General features: G+C 44.8%; 1 long non-coding RNA gene across 1 annotated transcript; it reads right to left on the bottom strand.

Annotated features, from left to right (window-relative positions):
* Window positions 1-1,525: 1,525 nt before the first annotated feature.
* LOC142496404 (uncharacterized) lies at window positions 1,526-22,821 on the bottom strand. Its single transcript, XR_012801973.1, has 3 exons — window positions 22,369-22,821; window positions 5,271-5,389; window positions 1,526-1,849 (listed from the first exon to the last, which is right to left on the bottom strand). It is a non-coding gene; the product is annotated as an uncharacterized LOC142496404 (long non-coding RNA).
* Between the last annotated feature and the right edge of the window lie 3,694 nt (window positions 22,822-26,515).

The following is a 26,515-nucleotide window of genomic DNA, read 5'->3' as shown; positions in this document are numbered from 1 at the left end:
TTGTTGCTGTCCATATCTACACATTTCCCATCACCACCATTAGTACCAGTATTGGTATTAGTGCCTGAGAAGATGTGGACCAGCAGGGACTGAAAGTGGGAGCCACACCTCTGTGCATCATTTAAGTTCAGGTACCTATTCTGTGGAGAAATTGTTAGTGGGGGTGAGAACCTGGCTGAGGAAAGGGAACTGCTACTGGAAGACCACATGCTGAGATATCATCCCCCAGAATATGAGCAACAGAGACTAATTTGGGAGAGGGACAAACCCGTCATTCATCATTTCTCCACGTCATCATGAGTCTCTCCTTCTGTTCCTCCCCGCCTTAGACCAGTCTATTGTACCATCTCACAGGCACAACAAATACACAGTGACACTGAGATTTAGGGCAAATTAATGTTGGTTCGTGGGCAACAATAGGAAGGCAGGCAGGGTATCCCTTTAATTAGGTTTATAAATCTGAATATTGGTGTGTCCAACTAATATCATTGTGCACATTGTCCTGCTGCAGCTAGTTTGTACCTGTCCTGCTACTAAGCTGACACTATTCTTCACATTTAGGCAATAGAAACGGGAAACTTGGTGGTACTTGTGCGTGGTATATTACTCAGTTTGAGCTACTTAGCTGTAGCTTTAAGTTTCCTGTTCCCAGACAGTCATAGTCATGCCATGTGTGCATACAGTATATTCTATCATTCTTGTTATTCGTAGGATGGTTAATGACACATGGCACACCTGTTTCCGTATTGTTGTGGCATAATATGCCATACCTGGATATCACTAAAACCCGGTACCACTGCACAAAATGCTTCCCTCTGATACACACAGTTCAATACGTGGAATAGACTTCTCCCTTGCAGCTTCTCCAACACGGGCGAGCCACTTTCCTACGCAGCGTCCTCCAACCGGAGATCCGACAGGAGAGGAGGAATTCTTCGTCCATCAGTAAGTCTATGAGATTTGTAGTCGTTAACAAAGTAGTACATCAATAACTTGCGCTTACAGTAGGTAAAACAGTGGCGTTCGGTGTGAAAACATCTGAAAGTCCAGGCGTGTAATGGATGTCACCCACCAGCAGAGCAACCATGTAAGTGCGTAACCTGAATGCGTTTCGGACATGGGTGCTTCATCAGGAGTCATACTTAGGGGTAAGTTCTACATACTCTGAAGTGGCCATATGGGACGTTTTTGGATGAAAATCTACATTGAAGTCTACCGGGGGGTTTTGGACAAAGACGGCCTGAACAGCCACTATGGCATATATAGAATTATCGTCTTAATGTCTAATAAACCTTTATATACCCATATGTAATTATTACCATTCAAACAATATCTGTATAATTAATTAGACAATTTATTGATATCGAAATGAGTATGAAGAATAGAAAATAGATAAACAGATACATGCGGGTAAAATGATAACTAATCTTAATCTAATAGATATATATGATATAATTGTTAAAAATAGATACAGAAATATGTAAGCGTTAAAAAAAATTGATATCAAAATGTTATTTTGAGTCCCTCTAGTATTATTTACAATAAAACATCTTCATATGTGAATGAGTTCATAAATCAATAAATGAATCAATATTAAAAAATAAATGTATCTATAAAAAAAAATGAATAACAGAATTACCAAATAAATGATTTCATTAAACTAAATAACAAGACACATATCTTCATCAACTTCACGTGCGCAGACAAGACTGGCTAAAACATAATACAAAGAGACATATTTTAGACAAACTATTGTTAGTTTCTTGTCTCTCTCTTGTTCCATGCGCCAGGGGATGTCTTCTCGTGCATCTCTCCATTGAAAAGGATTTGGAAACCCTTCAGACTCCGGCTGCAGGATTGGAGAACTTTTGAAAGACTCGTGCAACTATTTCTGGGACTTCTTGAATCAGCATTTTATATGTATTTATATACAGTAACAAGTCCTCCACACTCTGAAACACCAATCTTTTATATATTTATATTATTATTCTCAATATCAATTTCTCAATCCAAAAAAAGAATAAACAAGATTAAAGGTGCAATCTAGCGGGCATTTAAAAAAAAAACAAAAAAACATAGGTTTGAAGTATGGGGTCTCCAGAGCTGAAGTACAATAATTTCAGTTCCGGAGACCCCCTGCTTCCCGAGATACAGACCTCTGAAGGAGATGCCGGTACCTCCTGCAAGTTTAATGCTCCCGCATCACGTGGGACAATAGGGAGCCACACCGGATGATGTCACTGCTTTCTATTTGCCCACAGGACTCGAGAGCTTTTAAAAGTGGCCATTATGTGAACCCCTGCTAGCTGAGCGGAGCGGCTACCGGCTCCCCCTACGGAGGTAAGTATCTCAGGAAGCAGGGGGTCCCTGGAGCAGAAATGGTAAAAAAAACTATTTGCAAAAAGATCGCCTGCTTTTATTGCCTTTTATAAGTAATTGGAATGAACACCTTCTAAAAAAAATAATTAAAAGGGGATACTCATCACCATTGCAAATGTAAAAAATATATATTGGTGATGTATCTCTTCCACACAGCAATCTGTGAAAGTGACACACCTAGAAGATGTTTGGAACGTTCATGGGCCTCTTTCGCAGTACCTCACTGCCACACTGGGGTTGGTGATGGTGGGTAGTAGGCGGCTGCTGGACGTTTTGCTTAAAGGCCATCACTCTTCATTAATGATACTGCTCCCCTTCCTCAACAGTTGTGTGTTGTGTAATACTGTGTGCTGCCAACACCACTAACACTAACCACGCCAAGATCACAACACCTCCTCCGCTACCATCACAGTCGCTTCCTTGCTCTGCGTGTCCAGTTTGTACACCACACAAAGTACCAACATGCTCATCATCATCATCATCATCATCATCATCATCTACCTCCTTCACCGCTCACTCAATCCCTCCGGCTGCCATCCTTTCTCCTTCCATCTCCTCAGAGACTTGAACTATGAGAGCTACAGCCAGTTCAGCTTCATCTCTGTATGTTGTGCGGAGGAATATGTCTCGTACTCTCACCCGTCCCTCACAAGTAGTTGTGCTGGTGCACACCTGGAGGTTGAGACCTGGCCAGATTCAGAAATATACTCATCCTCCTCCTCTCTGGCTCTGTGGTCAGGAAACTGGAACTATGATCCTGACTGAATAACTCGCGCTTCTACTGTGGGATGACATTCAGATACATGGTCTTCTCTCTCATCCTGACAACTCATCTGCTTACTATGGTATGAATGGCTAATATCTCTACTCCAGAGGTTCCCAACTCCAGTCCTCAAGGACCACTAGCAGTGCAGATCTTAAGTATGCCCCTGCTTGAGCACAGGTGATTCAGTCAAATTGATTGGGCCACCTATGCCAATGAGAGAATAGCCTTAAAACCCTAAGTCCATGAGGACTGCAGTTGGGAACCTCTGATCTTAGATACTTCGAAAGGTGCCAGCGACACATAATGTTCTCTCCCAGTGTCCTTATTCTCTCCCAGTGTCCTGTTTGTCCCCACCACAGCAACACAACAACTTTGAGGAGCAGGAGATAGGGGGAGTACTAGTAATATTGATACAGGTACTGACAGAAAGAGACTATTAGCTGCAGCCATTTAGCCACAGCCGTTTTGTGTTGGCTGATCAGGGGCCTTCCGCCGCAGCCGATCTGCCACGGTAACCACCGCCACCGGCCACTTCGAAGGTAAGTTTTAATACTGGTTTGGGTAGGGGGGTAATATAAGGGGCTTTAGTGGTTAGAGTAAGGGGATAATTTAAGGGGTTTTGTGGTTACGGTAGGGGGTTAATTTAAGGGGTTTTAGGGTAAGGGCTTAGATTAGCAGGTTTTAGAGTAAGGGTTAAACATAGGGACTTTCCAAGATCAGTCATGCTCGCACCCAGGGAAAGAGGGGGTCTGGCGGTCCCTGATATAAGAAACTATTATCTAGTCTCCCACCTGAAACAGACAGTTTTTTGGCACTCTCAAGAAAATCAATATCGGTGGGTAGATCTAGAGAATATATTTAATAGCTCTGCAGCTCTCCCGGCCCTTATGTGGAATAATAGATCAATAAAGAGTTCCAAACCGGATCTTTTCGATTCGGCAGTAATTACATTTTCTTGTAAAATTTGGTATAAGGTTAAAAACTATTACCAATTATCTTCACCCCCTTCGAGATTTTTGACCCTGATTTTGGACCGGGACGGTTCTCTTGTATATATGATGATTGGAAGGTCAGGGAAGTCAGAGATGTGGGAGATATGCTTCTAAAAGGCAAACTATTAGGTACCCTGTCACGGGAGCTGGGATATTTCCGATTTTTACAGGTCTCCCATTACCTCTTAGGCAATTGTCCCCGGGCGGGTCCTTCCCAGAATGCACTGTATTTGAACAACTATGTAGAAAAAGAAGCGGGGTCTTATCTCAACACTATACCAAGTTCTTATTTCTGGGGAATATAAGGCCCACTGCACACACCGCTATATGGACAGACGGGCCCAGGATTTTCAGGTAGAGATTCCTTGGGAAGACTGGCAAGCTATCTGGGTCAATGCAACGAACACATCACTATGCACAATCTCTAAAGAGAATATTTACAAGGTTATGTTCAGGTGGTATTTGACACACCATAGGTTGAGGCAGGTCTACCCTGAGTCCACAAATCTTTGTTGGAGGGGCTGTGGCTGTATCGGAGATATGGCCCATATTTGGTGGGTTTGCCCCAACATACAGAGATTCTGGGGAATAGTGCAAAATTTGGTGTGAGACATTTTTGGGATAAGTATCCCCCTAGATCCAATGGCAATGGTTCTTGGTAATCCACGAGATAATTTAAACGAAAATAAATGCAAATAATTGGTGCATATTCTGACTGCAGCAAGACGCGCAATCGCAGGTGCCGGGAAAAAGCTCCAGCCCCTCTCCAGGAATGAGAGTGAATGAGGTGCAATCTATGGAAAGACTTACAGCTCCTGTTAGACATAACTCAAGAAAATTCCATAAAGTCTGGGAGGCCTGGTACACTGGGGGAGATAGGTGCATTTTTGACCCACTGCGGAATGTTGATTGTATTTTCTCTCTGACTGCGGGTGTTTCTGTGTAATATGTGGCGCTGAGATGTATGGCGTGGCTGCTGTAATGTCATTTTGTATTTTTGGACCCAATTGTTAAAGTGGTGATATCCAACCCCCTCCCCCCCCTTTTTTTTTTCTCTTTCTGTATCCCTTTCCCTATGTTTTTCTTAAAATCTAAATAAAAAATAAGTTACAAAAATAAACATAGGGACTTACCTTAGCGGCAGGTCCTGGTGGCAGGTTGAGTCGCGGTAAAGCGCTGGCGGTCATTTGGTCGCGGCGGATTACCACTTTTGGAGAATTACCACTTTCACCAGGTTTCTTTTACACCAAGCCTACACATTTTGAAAATGAAAAAAATAATTCAGATAAATTACAAAAAGGTGAACGTATCACTCAGCAGAATATAGCCGTCCTTCTATATAAGTGGCCAGACGAAAGGAAGTGTACGTTTGTGGAACACCCTCAAGGCCACATGGCCTCCAAAGGCCCCTTGGATATTCCATATTGATCAACGGAAGAATACTGGTATCATAATGTAACCTCCATTCCCCGGCTATCAATGGTGTCACATCAGATTAGCCCACAAAATATAATAGCTCAGTCTCCCAGCCGTATAGAAGTGCTGGCAGGGCGGGGGTGAAAGTGCGGTGTGGAAATGGGCGACAGAAACTCTTAATAAAGAAAAGGTGTTTATTGAACAGCCTTCCAAAAACAGTTCACATAGACATTCACAATGCATGTGGCAAATAATACTTTCAGGGAATCATCCGCCAGGAGGTTCCGGTCCTACCCAGAGCAGGTACATAGGCTTAGTTACCTGTTGCATAAGGAAGAAGTGGAATAGTTTGCAGGGAGACAGACTAACTGGTTTTATTGGTCCAATCAAGAGAGAGCACAGATTGCAGTATAAGCAGCCTTCGGCTGGTTCTATAGTGCGGCCGCGTGCTATGACGCGCACGCTGCAGTTATAGATGGCTGAGGTTAGTCAGCCCTTCTATACAAGGGCCGCGCACGGCAGGGAGCGGGGAGCCGACAGACAGCGGGGAAGACCAGAAAATAAAGATTTTGCGCCGCTACCGCCGATTAAATGTATGTATGTGTGTAGGTGTGTATGTATGTGTGTAGGTGTGTATGTATGTATGTGTGTTTATGTATGTGTGTGTGTATGTATGTATGTGTGTGTATGTATGTGTGTTTTGTATGGATATGTGTGTGTGTATATGTGTGTTTGTATGGATATGTGTGTGTATGTGTGTTTGTATGTATATGTGTGTTTGTATGGATATGTGTGTGTATGTGTGTATGTGTGTTTGTATGTATATGTGTGTTTGTATGGATATGTGTGTGTATGTGTGTATGTGTGTTTGTATGGATATGTGTGTATGTGTGTTTGTATGGATATGTGTGTGTGTGTGTGTGTGTGTGTGTATGTATGTATGTGTATTTGTATGGATATGTGTGTGTGTGTGTGTTTGTATGGATGTGTGTGTGTTTGTGTGTATGTATGTATGTGTGTTTGTATGGATATGTGTGTGTATGTGTGTTTGTATGGATATGTGTGTGTATGTGTGTTTGTGTGTATGTATGTATGTGTGTTTGTATGGATATGTGTGTGTATGTGTGTTTGTATGGATATGTGTGTGTATGTGTGTTTGTATGGATATGTGTGTGTATGTGTGTTTGTATGGATATGTGTGTGTGTGTATGTGTGTTTGTATGGATATGTGTGTGTGTATGTGTGTTTGTATGGATATGTGTGTGTATGTGTGTTTGTATGGATATGTGTGTGTATGTGTGTTTGTATGGATATGTGTGTGTATGTGTGTTTGTATGGATATGTGTGTGTATGTGTGTTTGTATGGATATGTGTGTGTATGTGTGTTTGTATGGATATGTGTGTGTATGTGTCAATAAGTGCACAAATACATTTTTTTAATTTATTCAACTTTCTTTAAAAAATCTTATTTAAGCCATTATTTCACTCACACAATCTATACGCACACATATGCTCACACACACACAGACACACACACACATATACATACACACTACCTTTCGCTCCCGGCAGCACTGAGACTCTATACACACAAAAAGCATGCGGCACGTGCACACGCGCGCGCACAGCCGCCAACAGTATAGAACAGCCCTTATGAGGACAGTACAGCATCCTTCTCTTGCAAACTTAGGCTCCCTGACCCTTAACAGGAGCTAGCTAATGATCGGGGCATGTTACTAAAACTGGGAAACAATAAACAGTGACAATAGACACACTAGCTGCAGCCTGGATACATAGAAACGCTAATTCTGCATCCTACTTGACCCAGGCTTAGCTCTATAAGCTGTTTAATGCAGCAGGCATAAGCTCTAGAGAAACCCCCAAATAAAGTGGATAGGATGCTAAGTGAAACACCCACATGGTACTTATTTGCATGTCTCTTCCCAGAATCCCTCTCTGCTGCTTAACCAGTGCATGACGTGCGAATGGGGGGAATGAAGCAGGTTAGGGGAACTGTGGAATACATGGAAACATACTAATGGATATTTGTACCTACAATGTATTACTAATCCTGCTGTCAGCACACATCCTTTTCCCGTTTCATCTTCACAAGTGACACGTTTTTACAATAAACCACCAATTCAAGCAGTCACACAGACACAGCCTCTGCATTTCACTCCTGTGCTTTATTTAGCAGTCTCCTTGTCCCAAATCTGTTGCACAAAATGGCAGCAAATTGATGAAAAGTAAAGAAGTGAGAGCAATGGTGCAGTACGTTATGTTTTGTGATAGATTCGGTGCTGGGTTTTTGTTAACCAGTTAACTTGTTTTCCAGCCGGGAGACTTGGATAACTAGGCCCTACTGCTTAAGAAGACGAGCATGTTTGTGCTGTTCCTCGCGATGCAGAAGCCTACTGGTTTGTCAATAAATCCGAGTACCCTTGAGCCTTTCGTGATTTTCCCATGGTCACAAATGACATCACAAATCAAAGATGGCGGCCTCTGAACTGAGAACATGAATGCCAATCGCTTTCGTTGAGAATATATTTTATTTATCGCTTTTTAAACTCTTATATCAAAAATCTTGCAAGGTGCAGTTCCACTTACATGGTAGAAAAACGTGTGTGCAAACTACTGTTGATTTTCCATGTTTTCATTTCCATTTTGAAGGAATGATAAAGGGAAAATATTTTTTCTCCAGACCTCTTCAAAATGGGCGTCATTTTCCTTCATTAACTTAGCAGTGCGCTCAGGGATTTTAGAAGACATTCAGGCCTCACCACAGTATTGTTTAATGCAGGGGTGCGCAAAACTGGGGGGTGCGGGATTTTTCTGGGGGGGTGCGGTGTTTGCAGAGGCCCCGCGTTCTTCCCAGAGGCATTTTAATTAAATGCCGGGAGACCACGTGAGGCCTCCGCAACCTCAACTTACCGGGATTCAGTCGGCTTCTGGTCACATTGCCATGCAGGGCCGCCAACAGAAATCTTGGGGCCCAGGACAAATGCAAGGAGCAGGCTCCCCCCCCCCCACCCATAGCACACCTACCATAAAAAAAATTTTTAGGGCGCAACATTTACTCGAGTTCTCCCCCCCCATTTTACACCTCACGAGCCCCCTCTATTTCCCTCCCTTTTCCCATGTATTTCTCTCCCCTCCGTCTCACCGCTCACTGTCCCCCCTCCATCAATTACTCCACTCTCCCTCAATCCCTGCCCCCCGCCTCACATGTATTTCTCTCACCTACTCCCTCTTTTCCTCACTCCCTCTCCCCCCTTTCTCCTCTCTGCCTTCCATCAATTACACCGCTCTCACTCAATTCCCTCCCCCCTCACATAATTCCCCCCCACAAAATATATACCAAAAAAACCACCCCCGATGCAAAAAACTTCCCACACCCAAATACATACAAAAAAATATGCAACCCGCAAATGTATACAACCCCCCACATCCCCAAATATATGCAAACCCCATCCACCTCCCCAAATACATACAACCCCCCCGGATACATACAAAAAAGCCTCACCTCCCCAATACAGATACAAAAGACCGCCAATACATATTAAAAAAAACCAATACATATAAAAACCCCAATGCATATAAAAAAAAAACCAATGCATATAAAAAAAAAACAATGCATATATAAAAAACCCAATGCATATAAAAAAAAGCCAATACATATTAAAAAAAACAATACATATAAAAACCCCAATGAATATAAAAAAACCAATGCATATAAAAAAAAACCAATGCATATATAAAAAACCCAATGCATATATAAAAAACCCAATGCATATATAAAAAACCCAATGCATATATAAAAAGCCCCAATGTTTATAAAAAAAACAACGCATATAAAAAAGCCCCAAGACATATAAAAAAGTCCCCACTCCCCAATACATATAAAAAGACCTTCACTCCCCCACAATACATATAAAAAGACCTTCACTCCCCCACAATACATATAAAAAGACCTTCACTCCCTCCCAATACATATAAAAGACCTTCACTCCCCCACAATACATATAAAAAGACCTTCACTCCCCCACAATACATATAAAAGACCTTCACTCCCCCCCAATACATATAAAAAGACCCCCACTCCCCCCAATACATATAAAAAGACCTTCACTCCCCCCAATACATATAAAAAGACCTTCAATCCCCCCCAATACATATAAAAAGACCCCCACTCCCCCCAATACATATAAAAAGACCTTCACTCCCCCCCAATACATATAAAAAGACCCCCACTCCCCCCAATACATATAAAAAAGACCTTCACTCCCCACAATACATATAAAAAGACCCCCACTCCCCCACAACACATATAAAAGACCTTCACTCCCCCACAATACATATAAAAAGATCTTCACTCCCCCTAATACATATAAAAAGACCCCCACTCCCCCCAATACATATAAAAAGACCCCCACTCCCCCCAATACATATAAAAAGACCTTCACTCCCCCACAATACATATAAAAAGACCTTCACTCCCCCACAATACATATAAAAAGACCTTCACTCCCCCACAATACATATAAAAAGACCTTCACTCCCCCACAATACATATAAAAGACCTTCACTCCCCCCCAATACATATAAAAAGACCCCCACTCCCCCCAATACATATAAAAAGACCTTCACTCCCCCCAATACATATAAAAAGACCTTCACTCCCCCCAATACATATAAAAGACCCCCACTCCCCCCAATACATATAAAAAGACCTTCACTCCCCCCCAATACATATAAAAAGACCCCACTCCCCCCAATACATATAAAAAAGACCTTCACTCCCCACAATACATATAAAAAGACCCCCACTCCCCCACAACACATATAAAAAGACCTTCACTCCCCCACAATACATATAAAAAGACCTTCACTCCCCCTAATACATATAAAAAGACCCCCACTCCCCCCAATACATATAAAAAGACCCCCACTCCCCCCAATACATATAAAAAGACCTTCACTCCCCCACAATACATATAAAAAGACCTTCACTCCCCCACAATACATATAAAAAGACCTTCACTCCCCCACAATACATATAAAAAGGCCTTCACTCCCCCCAATACATATAAAAAGACCCCCACTCCCCCCAATACATATAAAAGACCTTCACTCCCCCCCAATACATATAAAAAGACCTTCACTCCCCCACAATACATATAAAAAGACCTTCACTCCCTCCAATACATATAAAAAGACCCCCACTCCCCCCAATACATATAAAAAGACCCCCACTCCCCCCAATACATATAAAAAGACCCCCACTCCCCCCAATACATATAAAAAGACCTTCACTCCCCCACAATACATATAAAAAGACCTTCATTCCCCCACAATACATATAAAAAGACCTTCACTCCCCCACAATACATATAAAAAGACCTTCACTCCCCCCAATACATATAAAAAGACCCCCACTCCCCCCAATACATATAAAAGACCTTCACTCCCCCCCAATACATATAAAAGACCTTCACTCCCCCACAATACATATAAAAAGACCTTCACTCCCCCACAATACATATAAAAAGACCTTCACTCCCCCACAATACATATAAAAAGGCCTTCACTCCCCCCAATACATATAAAAAGACCCCCACTCCCCCCAATACATATAAAAGACCTTCACTCCCCCCCAATACATATAAAAAGACCTTCACTCCCCCACAATACATATAAAAAGACCTTCACTCCCCCCAATACATATAAAAAGACCCCCACTCCCCCCAATACATATAAAAAGACCCCCACTCCCCCCAATACATATAAAAAGACCCCCACTCCCCCCAATACATATAAAAAGACCTTCACTCCCCCACAATACATATAAAAAGACCTTCATTCCCCCACAATACATATAAAAAGACCTTCACTCCCCCACAATACATATAAAAAGACCTTCACTCCCCCCAATACATATAAAAAGACCCCCACTCCCCCCAATACATATAAAAGACCTTCACTCCCCCCCCAATACATATAAAAGACCTTCACTCCCCCACAATACATATAAAAAGACCTTCACTCCCCCACAATACATATAAAAAAACCTTCACTCCCCCACAATACATATAAAAAGACCTTCACTCCCCCACAATACATATAAAAAGGCCTTCACTCCCCCCAATACATATAAAAAGACCCCCACTCCCCCCAATACATATAAAAGACCTTCACTCCCCCCCAATACATATAAAAAGACCTTCACTCCCCCACAATACATATAAAAAGACCTTCACTCCCCCCAATACATATAAAAAGACCCCCACTCCCCCCAATACATATAAAAAGACCCTCACTCCCCCCAATACATATAAAAAGACCCCCACTCCCCCCAATACATATAAAAAGACCCCCACTCCCCCCAATACATATAAAAGACCTTCACTCCCCCCAATACATATAAAAAGACCTTCACTCCCCCCCAATACATATAAAAGACCCCCACTCCCCCCAATACATATAAAAAGACCTTCACTCCCCCACAATACATATAAAAAGACCTTCACTCCCCCAAAATACATATAAAAAGACCCCCACTCCCCCCAATACATATAAAAGACCTTCACTCCCCCACAATACATATAAAAAGACCTTCACTCCCCCCAATACATATAAAAGACCCCCACTCCCCCCAATACATATAAAAAGACCTTCACTCCCCCACAATACATATAAAAAGACCTTCACTCCCCCACAATACATATAAAAAGACCCCCACTCCCCCCAATACATATAAAAGACCTTCACTCCCCCACAATACATATAAAAAGACCCCCACTCCCCCCAATACATATAAAAAGACCTTCACTCCCCCCAATACATATAAAAGACCCCCACTCCCCCCAATACATATAAAAAGACCTTCACTCCCCCACAATACATATAAAAAGACCTTCACTCCCCCCCAATACATATAAAAAGACCCCCACTCCCCCCAATACATATAAAAGACCTTCACTCCCCCCAATACATATAAAAAGACCCCCACTCCCCCCAATACATATAAAAAGACCCCCACTCCCCCCAATACATATAAAAAGACCCCCACTCCCCCCCAATACATATAAAACACCCCCACTCCCCCCCAATACATATAAAACACCCCCACTCCCCCCCAATACATATATCCCCCATACCTTGGGGATGGTCGGGAGCGCTGGCTGCGGGGTCCGGCGGTCGGTGCTGCAAGTTGGGGCCGACCTCTGGTTAGGCCCGGCTGCCGGTCGCGGCCGGGCCCCGACTCTCCATCAGCTGCAGGCCTCCTCACTCTGTGTCCACACCGAGCTTCCAATCAGCGTGCACCGGAAGCTTAGGCGCGCTGACGTCAGAGGGGCCCGGCGCGCTGATGTCAGAGGGGCCCGGCGCGCTGACGTCAGAGGGGCCCGGCGCGCTGATGTCAGAGGGGCCCGGCGCGCTGACGTCAGAGGGGCCCGGCGCGCTGATGTCAGAGGCTGGAAGCTCGGCGTCGGACAGGTAGGCCTGCATCTAATGGAGAGCCGGGGCCCGGCCCACGACAGGTAACCGGGCCTGGCCAGAGGTCTGGGCCAATTGCAGCGCCGGCCACCGTGCCCGGGACACCTTTACCTTTTGTCCCCCCCTCTAGATGGCCCTGTCGCCATGATAACGCAGCGTCAAATGATTAATAAAAATAAACCGGCGCCAAAAGAAATGATCTGACCAAATGTAGTCCAATTCAAAGGGTTGGGATGAGTTCCATAGAAGTGTCCTCAAAGCAATCTCAAACAAACATATAAGACCACAACATAAAAGAGAAGAAAAAAAGAGAAAAAAGATCATAGTGCAACTAAATACAAACAACAGATCACTGATATAGTGTACAAATATAAACAGTAATTTAATATATAATTAAAAAATACACATAAAAACAACAAACAATTGCTTGTTGGGCAGGGAACACACTAATAAAGTGATGGCGTCCAGTAGGGCTAAAACTGAAACCCTACTTACAGCAATGCTGAATGGTATAAGCCTGTATAGCAATCACACGACCCTCCGTGGCCTGGGTAGAGAAAGGGGAATTCACCACACCGTCAAAGTGCTGCTGCACCGCAGGGAAGCGCCTCTCCCGTGATATCACACCGCCAGCTACCTCACTAGTCCTCCGACGTGCAGGCTCATAGATGGAGGAGCACCAGAGCTCAAAACCGCCGAGGCCTCACTGGGACAGACACGCGGACCTCGGATCTCGCGATACCACGTGACGTCACCGCTGTGGGCCGGGACAAGGGAGGGAAGCTCGCAAGTGCCAGGCACTGAAACAGCCAAAGCTTCCTGCTCTGGTTCCTCTGGTCCTCTTTTTGTTTTTGTTCCCTTGGTCGTGTTTACCGATGGGGCTTGGTTGTCCCAGAGTGGATAGGACTTCTCTGACTTGGTCGTCAGGCGTCCTTGACTTTAATCTCTGTGATAATGAACCTGCTAGTTCTCTCAACTCTGTTCTTTCTTGTGGCCTCATGGAAATGTTACTCTCTCTATCTTCAGGATCCCCTGAAGAAGTGCGCATGCGCACGAAACGCGTTGGGTGTTTTTAGAGATCATTTGGAGTGAGACAAGTGAAAGGAGCAGACTTCAGCATCAATCCCCAGCTCCAGCGGACGGCAGAGACGTGCAGACAGGAGCAAGCGGCGGCGAGTAGCTATACCCAGCGAGTGACGTCAGTACAGACGGGAAATCTCGCGAGGGTTGGCCTGCAGGGACGCCAAGCCCGAGATCTATCGGAGGAAGCGCCGGCGGCCATTACTGAAGCACCACGCGCCAGAGAAACGCTGTACCAGGACTGCATACTTTGCAAATACCGCTCGAACACTTTGGGATTGCTGTAAGTAGGATTCCGGTTTTACACACCGGATCCTGGACCTGCTCCCCAGTTCTCATCCCCTTTTTTAGTTATTGTCTAATAAATCTCTGTTATATTGTCAGCCTTTCTGTCAGTGTTGTTAGTGGTGTATGTCTTGTCTGTGAGTTATATGTATATCCTATGCAATATCACGCTATGATTTCTTTCTTTATCTCCCTTACATAACACCATGGTTGCTGCTGTGGAGTCTTCTGTCTAACTACTGGAGCACCATATTGGACCCTGCAGCACATCTTTGGACTCAATTCATTATTGGACATTAAGGCGCCGGTCTGTATTGTCATTTCCGTGTTCTACTAACTGTGTTTGGGTTAGGTTTTTTCCTTGGCAGCCGTCCTGATTTATTTGTCACATTGTATATTATTGTGTATTAGTCACTTTATTAGTATTGTTAGCGCTAATTACACCAATCTTTTTTATCTTCTTTTTTTCTACTCTCTCTATCCACTACAAACTCCTCCCTCCTAGCCCACACCCAACATCACCATACACCTATGGGTCATGTGACATGACGCATCATCATGGTAACACGCGTCAAGTGACACAGCGGGGTCACGTGACGTCACATGACCCTCTGCGTAATTTGATGCCGGGTCACCGGAGAGGGGGGGGGGGGCACGAGCACTGGGGCCGGCACACACGAAGGGCGCAGCAAAAAAACTGGTTTAGTGTATGCTGCGTCACAGTATTTTGTCATTGTGTAGTTTGGCGTTAGACATTTGAAAACTAGTGGAAAACCTATTAAATATATGTTATAAAAAAACCAGAATCATATGTTTTTGTGTTTCGCACCTTTATTTCTATCCATCTGCTTAGATGACTATGCAGACAAACAATGTGCTGTCCAGTGGTAGCTGTATATATATATATTGCAGAATAAATGAGTTCGTCAGCATTAGGTGATACCTTTTTTATTTGGACTAACAATTGATGTCATAGGACAAGCTTTCGAGAGTTCTCCTCTCTTCCTCAGGTCACCAATACTGGTTCACAAAGGTTCCTATGGCTAAAACACTAAAACAGAGGTTTGGGAAGCAGAAAAAAAACAGAGATTTAGATAAGGTGGGGTGACAAAGGGATGTTTGAAGAAATTGGAAAGGTAATTAAACAGTATGTATATATATATATATATATATATATATATATATATATATATATATATATATACATACATACACACACTCCAGAATCTTCTTGACTTCCTTTGGCGCCCGAGCTTTTAGCCGCGCTGCTCCCACTCTCTGGAACATTCTGCCTCGTACAGTTCGAGAGACCCGCTCTCTGGGAATCTATAAAAATAGGCTCAATAGATACCTGTTTACCCAGGCAATTAATTAATGAACCACAACCTGTCTGGCATTTAATAGCTACAGCACTGTCCCATCCTGTATTGTGTCTTTCCTTCTGTTTACTCTCTTACAGTATATAACCTTAAATGTTTTCCTCTTTTTTTCCTTTTCATATCTATGAAGCGCTATGAGTTCCATTGAGAGAAAGTGCTGTATAAATAAAGTCATTATATATACATATATTTTTATAATAGTATATATATATATATTATATATCCCTATGATAGAATAATAGATTTTTATAGGCACAGCCCGCAGATTCAGTACTTGCCTTGCTAATGTAAAAGAGCTGCTCATTCCTGTGAGGCTTCCGTAGCTCCATACGGGGACTCCACACCAGCTGACTTGATTGGCTGGTTTGGCGCGAATTCACCCCTTCATTGGAGCGGCTATTTAAAGGAAGTATAGCACGAACACAGGTTACTTTTTGATAAAGCGCCACTTAGGCGTGAAACGCGTCAGAGGACCTTTTTTGTAGCAGCTGCCACCATGCATCTTTAAATAAAGCATTTTTTTAACTTTGCAGTCAGCCTCCAGCCCTATTTGCAGCAGTGCTCTATCATTCTTTCTGTCATTCCTCACAAGGGATATGTTTCGTTTAAGAATCCGGAACAGAGTGCAGCATCAGCCTGATCTCCCAAACCAATAGCACAATGTCCAGGGCTGAAGGAGTAGCTCAATACTAATGTCACTGGCTTTAAAGCATGTGAACCTGGTTCAAATCCCAGCTCCCCTTGTGACCTAAGGCAAGTATAATTATTCTGTAAGCTCTACAGGAGAGGAACTCAATGTGCCCGCAAAATTCTATGTTACCATGTTACAGTGCTTAATACACCGTCAATGCTATGGAAGAAAAAAATATATAATTATTACAAAGAAATCCTGGCTTGATTGGTCATGGAGAAGGATACCATATTAACATTGCTATATTATTTGACCGTATCAACGTAAAGATGTATGTGCTATTGGCACACGGATTGCAGAACCCTGGGATTGGATTCTTGAAATCCACCAGTGGCTTGCTTAATCTGTGGATTAGATTGGGAAAATCCTCCTAACCATATTTTAGGAGAGGATCCAAAGGTTCTAGTCTCTTTGATAAAGCGCCTCCTGCGTGAAATGCGTTAGAGTCTTTTTTTTAACCCTTATGTGCCAATAAATAGAAGTTTTTACTGCACTTACCTTGCCAGGGGGAGTTTTCTTCGGCTGTGCACCGCCCTCCGTTTCCTGTCCGCAGGTTCCGGGCCACAGGTTTCATGGGGGGGGACAGGGAAGACAGGGAATATTCTGAAGGTTGCAGGATGTTTTTACTCAAAGGAGACCAGGTTGATCCATTTCTTGCCTAAGTACGGTCCTATGTAATTAGGGCCAGGCTTGACAGCAGGAGCCCTAAACCGGATATTCCTAGTGGAGAGCGACACCCGATCGCCTACTCGGAACAGTGACGCTGGTCGCCTCCGCTTGTCCGCGTGGAATTATTGCTAATGGGCAGTCTTTGATAAGGTGGCATGGATCCCCTTCCAGAAATCCACTGCGGGAACTCCCAAAGGTGTAGCTGAGGCTGGGAGGGCCAAAGGGTGGTATTCATAGGCGCGGAAAACGGGTGATTCCAGGGTTGAATTGTTCCTTAAGGAGTTGTGGGCAAACTCAGCCAAGGGAAGCAAGTTTGACAAGTCATCCTGACGGTCCTAAAACATCGGAAGTACTGCTCCAAGTATTAATTGGTCCTCTCGTGAGGCTATTGGAATCCTGCGACAAAAGCCCTCCAAAACTATGAGATTTACCGAGAGCCTCGGTAGAAGACTATGGTCGTACAAACCCCATACAGGTGAAAGATCTCCTTAAATATGATGTCGGGAAGTACAGCAGCTGTGGGAAGTTTCTTGAGCGGAATAAAGTGAGCTTGAGAGTAAAACGGTCGACCACTACCAGTATGGTGGTCATGCCTTTAGATGGTGGTAATTCCACTATGAAATCCATCGCCAGGTGAGTCCAGAGGCAATCAACAACAGGCAGGGGTTGGAGTAAACCAGAAGCAAGCACTCAGGGTACTTTGGTTCGGACACAGACAACACAAGCAGCCACGAATTGCTTAACATCTTTTACTTATCTCAGACTACCAGAAGGTGAGCTCCAGGAAGTTGGAAGTCCTCCTCTCGCCCGGATGTCCCGAAAACTTAGAGCAGTGTCCCCAACATAGAATTTCCTTGCGATAGAGTTGGGGAACACAGAGCTTAATCGGAGGCACAGGAAGACCCACAGGGTTGTCTGGCTGTGCCACAATGATCTACTGCATGTGTTGCAGCGTGACAGAGGAGATGATGTGTGCCGAAGGAATAATGGGCCCTTTGTTAGTCTCCTCTTCTCCATCTGCCGGAAATTGTCTAGAGAGAGCCTTGATGTTCTGTGAACCTGGACGATAGGAAATGACAAAGTTAAACCTCGCAAAGAGCCTGTTGTGCCGAGTTTTCTTGCCATATTGATGTACTGCAAATTTTTATGGTCCGTGAGTATTGTGACGGGAGATATTACACCCTCCAAAAGTTGTCGCCATTCCTCCAAGGAATGCCCAGAGGTCTCCCTTCAATGGCTTCTACCTCCAGCGGATCCATGCTCTGTTGAAGTTGAATGACGTGAGACTGCGCGAAGGCATGGTCCATGAAGTATTCCAGCTGCTCCTGAGTCAATGAATGCCTGAGTAGAAACAGTAGCATGACCCCATGAAAGGTGGACAGGCCGAGAGAGTCAAGTAGGATGCACAGGAGGAAGAATTGCCGAAATACCTTGTGAGTGTTCCTCTATCCTCACTAGGCGTTTAGAATCTCCCAAACGGAAAAGACCTGTTCAGAGATAGTGGCCCTTTAAGCTGCAATAGAATCAGAGGCCAGAAGAGCATCTTCAGAGGTTCTCCTGTTGAGACAGTCTAGTACCACCAATTTGAGTCCTTGACTGAAGCTCTGATTATGCCATCTGTGCTGAAGCTGGGATATCCTGAAAACCTGACCTGGTGGGGGTGGGGGTGGGGGGTGGGGGTCGAGGTGGGGGCTGGAGGGGGGGCGGTGGAGGGGGGGCTTGAGGACTGGAGTGTAATCTCCTCTGGGCAGGGACTGTGTCCGTAACATTCCTACGTGCTGCGTACCCCGGGCTGTACTGTCACTGTGACGCGCTGTGCCTGATTGGGAGAAAAACGCTATATAAAATAAAGTTGTTATTAAATGTTACATACATTTTAGCACTTTTTAGCATTTTTCTTTAAGCGCAGCACAAATAATAATAATAAAAAAAGAATGTGTTACAGTGAGATAAAATGCGGTATTATCTGCGACAACAACAAAAATCGTTATTTTTGTGGTGCAATACATCAACGCTGCACCGCTACAAGTAACGCTTTTTTTACCGCGTCAACATGAAGAAATACCGCCGTTTTAGTCATGCTGATGCCACACATCGTCCCGATATTTATTGGCACTGCGGTAATGCCAATAGATACCGCATTTTGTTATCACCTACTCCAGGCTGGCGATAGCCCAATCTTGCTTATGTACATAATGGCCAATATATCGGGCCATTGCATACACGGGTGAGATATCCTAAACCAGCATGGAATAGGTGATCAAAATAAAACCCATACAGTTCATATGAACCCATTAGTAGTAGTCGGGTTTGCATGACTAGCTGACCACTAAAGGCTATAAAGGGGTTAATATTAATGGAACGATAGGCCCTCCCTACAGTATATGCAGTGTTCTACCACTTCGGCACACCCAAGGTTAATTTGAGTTACAAAGTACTGTACATCTTAAAAATACATGGTATTGTTTTATGGGGGTCTGGCCCCAATGTCTGGTTTTCTGGGTGTAAAAGTGGGGTTATCGAAGAGCAAACCTGGTCTGGGATTGTGGGGTGAGTAAAACCCTAGTTTCCAATTTTTCATAGTGGAAATAAGCCGAATTATTTTGATGTACCTTAAAAGGAATTCCTGAAGGGATCTGGGTAACGCTAGAGGGTGTGGCCAGGAAGACACTACACATGCTGGTACACGTTTACTAAATATAAGATATTTGGGATTCAATAGAATTCACAAGGATATAAAGGATTTATTTATGACAAGGGAGCTCAGCTGATTAAATTGATATAAAATTGACAGGTTGACTTAGCTACATGTGTCAGATATCCATTTGTCTCTTAAACTGAGGAGTAACCCTGTCAAGACTAATCTCTTTGCCTGCGGCACACTCACCCGAACCCGTTGAGGTGGGTCACAATATCCTAGGAGTTACGGGGGTAGAGTTATAAAACGTATTATGATCTCAGGCGTTTTTTAATTAATTAAAAAAAAAAAAAAAAAAAAACGATTTTATCTCCCCCAACCTTCAAAATGTCACTAGAGATTAACGAGGGAAGTTAAGGACACGTCCCTGAAGGTGGGCTTATTCAGTTTCCAATGCAGGGGCTTCCAGGATAAAAACCATGCATTTGGCATATGAATGTAGAACTCAACAAGAAGTGTGTTTTATGCCAACAAGACACGTGAATTCTCATCTCCCAAACTCCAAGGCCCTCTTTTGAGAGGGAACTGGTCTTGTGCGTTGGTAACGTATAGGTTCTCTGTTTCACCCTGTTATTTTATTAAACTATCTGCATATATTAAACTGTATGTTTCTTGTAATATTATGTTCTGTAACTAAGCCCTAAACTATTTTTGTATATTAAATCTAAAATGTAAGTATTGTCTTTGGGTCCTAATTGAACTGTGCACGTTTTTGAAGACAGTAACTGCATTTGTAGAACATTTTGCTTCAAAAGATTTTTGTGCGCTAATTATATTTCTTCCTAGTATAGAGGGGACCAAGGACCCTAGCGGTAAGATTTTTTTTTTATCCTTGGTGGTGGCAGCGAGTTTAAGGTGATATTTGTGATGGATTGAGGGGAGATAATACTGTACTCGTTTTAGGGACCCTGCGGGGAGATAAGTGAGTCAGCTGGATCAGGGCTGGATTAAAGTCTTTGTAGGCCCTGGGCACTCTCATAATCGTAGGCCCCAAGATAGATCTATAGATAAATATTTGGATTGTATACAATGTATAGGTCCCATAATATAATCATAGATCTATATATGAATATGATACTTTGATATTACTGTATGACTATGATATTTTGTCTATAACACTGTTAGCGGTATTGCCTTATATGTAACTGGCCGCCTCTAATGATCGGGAGGCCATGGGTTAGTAGGGGGAAGAAGGTTGGAGAAGATGTGTGGAGTACGTGGGACAGTGTTGTCATGATATGTGTGTGTTAGAATCGATGTGCGGATATATTGAGAGACAATCGTGATTTGCACTAATCTCAAGTGAGAATGATCCTTTGCAAAAATTTAAATTGGAAGAAGTAGTCCGTGATTTTGCTAACAAAAGGAGACACCAAGTTAATGTTTAATGTACATTTACTTATGTCAGAGCTAATATCATTAAACAATTCAGATATCCAACACTACGCTACTAAATTATTAATTGTTGATTATTCAACTTTCCATAATATCTCACAATATAATTTAACATTACATACATGTGTATATATACTTCAACATTTGTAGATGTATTATTATAATAAAAAGGTTTGGTAAAGTAATTCAATTAAAGCAAATGATTAAGTTTGATTTAGCCGTTTTCTTTTCTCATTTTTGAATCCTCTGAGATTTGTTTGGGCCTAAAACTTTTTCGCAGGCCCTTGGCAGCTTCGTAGGCCCTGGGCACTGCACCCATTGTGCCCAATGGATAACCCAGGCCTGAGCTGGATAGCTGTGTGTATTAACCCGTGTCACATACACAAGTCACATGCTCACAGGTGTGCCGTTTGTGACAATTAACATTAAACTACACTATCTACCCCCCACGGCTACCTCAATGGCTATCAGAGCACCGCTAAGGCAAACAAGGGGTTAACCTCTACCACCAGTCCCACCCTCCTGGGGCCTAACCACCCGCCGAGACATCTTTTTTTAATGGAGTTAGATGTAACTAGGCCATAGTTCATTATTTGAAATTAATTTTGATGCATTGTGTCATGTTGAATACCTGATTGATATAATTTTAATTGAAACAGAATTATATATATACACACACACACACACATATATATGTAACAAGGTTACCCCCCCCCCCCTTATCTAACTGAGGTGGTGGAATGCTCTGACTACGGGTGCTACCTCTACCTGCTGGCTTCCAGGAAGCCTGCGCCTCTGCCTTTGGGAGCCTGGGTTGCAGTATAACACAACTCTGACAGCGCCTCCACCCAGATGAGGTCCGCATTATATAGTAGGCTAGCCCCAACCGGGAACACCTTAATAGTAAAATACACACAGTGTCTGTATATAAATAGCTTTACTGAAAAAGGTAACTTGCCTTCTAAACTTAACTTGCGTCATAACAACAACATAACACATACTCATATAACCCACACCCACACTAAGTAGAAGTAATCCGCACTAGTGTCCCAGTGTCCTGGTCTACTCCCAGCCCATGTATATGGCAGCGCTGCCCCGTGAAGCGTTGGTGCACTTGTGGGTACCTGCCCGGTATGCGTCCTCTACCGGGTGATGGATCTTGGCAAAGGATCTCGTCGAGCTCCGGATCCGCGCCCACAGGGTCTTTTTTCCGACACAGGTATCTCTCGGGCACGAGTCTTAGGCCTAATGCTGCGTTTCATCCCAAACGCAGGTTTCGGTGACTTTCACACACAGCTCTATTTCTAAACTGTAATAACACTAAAGGGGAAATGCCCTCAGCACTATCGGTATTCCCTGGCCACAAACTAAGGGAAGGGAAACTAATTGGAGCCTGCAAGGGTAGTCTGTCCTAGCCCCCAGAGCACAGCTTTGTGGGCACAACCTGCTCTTTCCCTGTCCTGGCTAGAACTCTCTCTCAACTGCCTCCTGCTTAACTGCCTAACTGTCAGCATGAGTTCCCCTTACACAAATGTAGCAGCCTGATTGGCTGCCTGTGTTCCATCTCCTTGCAGCCCCCTCTCTCCTCACTCTATACTGCCATGCGCGAACTCCCTGCTCTGACATCCGCAAGATGGCCGCTGCTACCCAGCCACCGAGACTTCCCCCTCCTGCGCTTTTCTGCGCGCCTCTGCAACGCCTCTGCACCGGCTCGAGGGGTAAGGGGGGTCGTGGGGAAACAGGGAAGCCCGCGAGGGGGGGTTGCGGGGAAAAAGGGAAGCCTGCCAGGGGGGGTCGCGGGGAAACAGGGAAGCCTGCGAGGGGGGGGGGGGGCGCAGGGGAGATCCCCTAGCCCTGGCTACATATATATATGCAGTGTTCGACAATCCTATACATTTACACACCCGGGGCGAGTAACTATTGGTCCAAGCACCACACGTGTTTTGTTTTTTTACATTTTCCCCGCTCGCGCTAAAATTTCCCCGCTCGCGCTAAAATTTCCCCGCTCGCGCTAAAATTTCCCCGCTCGCGCTAAAATTTCCCCGCTCGCGCTAAAATTTCCCCGCTTGCGCTGTAAAAAAAAAAACTCCCCCTACCTGACTGCTAATTGGCGCGCGCTCCCAGGCTTTGTGGGCGCACGGCCAGGCTCTATATGAGCCCGCCCCCAACGAGCAGCCATTCTTTTCCCATGGAGGACACAGTAAGTATTATCTGTGCCTTCCCCCACCTCCCTCCCCGGCGCTCCTGCTGCCCGCAGTTATGGTGATGGGAGCGGGGATGCCCCCTCATCTCCCTGCTTCCCCCGCCTCCCCCCCGGTCCCGCGTCAGAGAGTGCGGCGGTTGATGGGAGCGGGGGATGCCCCCTCATGTCCCCGCTTCCCCCCCCCCCCTGCTTCCCCCCCGGTCCCGTGTCAGAGAGCGCGGCGGGTGATGGGAGCGGGGGATGCCCCCTCATGTCCCCGCTTCCCCCCCCCGCTTCCCCCCCCCGCGTCAGAGAGCGCACCGGGTGATGGGAGCGGGGATGCCCCCTCATGTCCCCGCGGAGCAGGAGATGGGCGGGGGAGGAGCGTGGTGGTGCTGGTCGCGGCCTTTCCAAAAGGTGTGTAGAGAGAGAGTGAGTGTGTGTGGGCATGGGAGAATGTGTATGTGTATATGGGAGAGTGTGTGTGTGTGTGTATATGGTGTGTATATGTGTGTGTGTGTGTGTGTGTGTGTGTGTGTGTGTGTGTGTGTGTGTGTATATATGGGTGTGTGTGTGTAGATATGGGTGTGTGTGTGTATATATGGGTGTGTGTATATATGTGGGTGTGTGTGTATATATGTGGGTGTGTGTATATATGTGGGAGTGTGTGTATATATATGTGGGAGTGTGTGTATATATGTGGGAGTGTGTGTATATATGTGGGAGTGTGTGTATATATGTGGGAGTGTGTGTATATATGTGGAAGTGTGTGTATATTTGTGGGAGTGTGTGTGTATATGTGGGAGTGTGTGTGTATATGTGGGAGTGTGTGTGTATATGTGGGAGTGTGTGTGTATATGTGGGAGTTTGTGTGTATATGTGGGAGTGTGTGTGTATATGTGGGAGTGTGTGTGTATATGTTGGAGTGTGTGTGTATATGTGGGAGTGTGCGTGTGTATATGGGTGTGTGTGTGTGTGTGTATATATATGGGAGAATGTGTATTTTCTGTAGCCAGGGTCACGTTTGGTGTGAATGGCTCCCGATAGCATTAACACAGTTCCCTTTTAAATCACTCCAAGCCCAGTAGTATTTCCTCCACTTTATTGGGAAAAGCAGCAGAACACAGATACTTGTGGACGGTATGTAGTGGTGATTATTAGTTAGAAAACGGTAAATAGAGATGGCCTCACCATGGGGGATGAACAGAGAAGGGGTTCTGTACTCACTGTCTCCAGGGTGGAAAAGGAAGTGAAGGGCAGTGTGGGTAAAGGAATAGTCTAGGGGCAGACTATGTCTGAACAAACAGGAGGGGGGGCAGACTAGCCCATTCTGGTGAGGATCTCAGAAACTGCAGCTCACTGATTCCATGCCCGGAGGCAAGAAATGCAACATTGTTGCAAGTTACACAGGCACAGTATGTGTGTGCAAACTCCATGCAGCTGGGAATAAGATCTGACAGGCAGAAGCTGCAAAGGAGAGAGGTGGGTGAGTCAGAAAGGTAATTCTGGTTCCATGACACTCCCCGTCTGGTATCTGTAGATACCACTATATAACAGACTATGTGGAACATATGTGCAATGCATAACAAAGATAACATCACATTCTCAAACGATGCAAGAGTCCATGTCCACATAGCGATGTGACACCGGCCGGTATCACTGGTATCAAGGTCCCTTGGTCAAGGTTCTTTGGCGAAGGATGCAGGGTGGATGCATAGCTCCAGGTTTGCTGGTTGCACCACAATGTCTTTGTGTAAAAGTCTCTGGCACTGTTTCCTTTTAGCCTTGTGAGAGAACAGTCTTTTTGTCTCTGTAGTTTTACCCACAGAACGCATCCCCTTGTAGGTATGTCAGTCGTGGTAGCCTGTCGCTCTATCACCTGGCGTTTGGCAGAAGGAGATGGCTTTTGGCCCCTTGCGGAAGCGGAACAACACTCCTGGAAGACTGGTTGTCGAATCTAGTCCAGTAACGAGGGCGTCGTTCAGGAAGACTCCCTGAAGCTGAATACTGGGGCTGAACACTACCCTTTATGAAATGTCTCTGTGGCTGTCTCTTTTTAGACGTGTGAGAGGACAGTCTTTTTGACACTGTGGCTTCGCCTGTAGGGCACAATCTTTTGTGGTTATGCCAGCCGTGACAGCTAGCTGCTTTATCGCTGGATACTCTGTGGAGCGGAACGACTGTACGTCCTAGCCGTGCCATTGCTCGCGAGAGGATCGTCCGATTGTCTATTGTCTTTTGGATGACCCCTTTGTCGGTCTCCTTTCGGAGGTTACTTTCTTCCTCCAGTGGAGTCGACTCGCCATCCTTGGTTATCTGAACCGCTAAGCATCCTAGGCCATTGTCGCATCCCCTCGATGTGAGGATGTCTTTGTTGATCTCAGGGGTATGACCTTGTCTTTTCTCTTCACTTGGCCCTTCGGTCACTTGGAGATGGCCAAGACATGGTTCAGAGAGAGATGTGTGTCCACATTCTGTTACTACCATTCTGCGGGCGTCGACATAGTCTCGTCCGTGCTCTTTGTCGGTGCACACGTTACCCACTATCACCCATCCTAGGTCAAGTCTTTGGGTGTATGGAGCGTTGTGGGGTCCGTTAAGCTGTTTACGGACTTTATGTACCCTCATGATGTCCCTACCGAGCAGCAGCAAGATCTTGGCGCCTTGTTGTACCGGCAGGATGTAGTTAACTATTCCTCTGAGGTGCGGGTAATGGCGTGTGGGAATCTCGTCCCTGTTTGTGGCCATGTGGCTGCACTCGATGAGTGTGGGGAGAGCTATCTTCACTCTGTTATCCACCGAACGTATGACGCTGTCACGTGCTTGTCACTTTCGCACACTGTGCATTTGATCTCTTCTTTATAGTCCCTGGCTAGGTGAGTCGTGGAACCGCAGAACTTGAAGCAAACTCCGAATTCTCCAAGTAACCTCTTGCGTTCCTCTAGGGACTTCATCCTGAACCCAAACCACTTGTTGAGTGGGTGTGGCTTCTTGTGTATGGGACATTCCCTGTTTGGATCCCTTGGTTCCTTGTCTCCGGCGACCGACTGATCGGGAGTAGTTTGGGTCGTGGGAGGCACGTCCGTCTT

Source organism: Ascaphus truei, chromosome 6, assembly GCF_040206685.1.
Source record: "Ascaphus truei isolate aAscTru1 chromosome 6, aAscTru1.hap1, whole genome shotgun sequence".
NCBI classification, from domain to species: Eukaryota; Metazoa; Chordata; class Amphibia; order Anura; family Ascaphidae; genus Ascaphus; species Ascaphus truei.
Note: the sequence above shows the minus strand (reverse complement) of the source record. Positions and strands in the feature narration are given on the sequence as shown.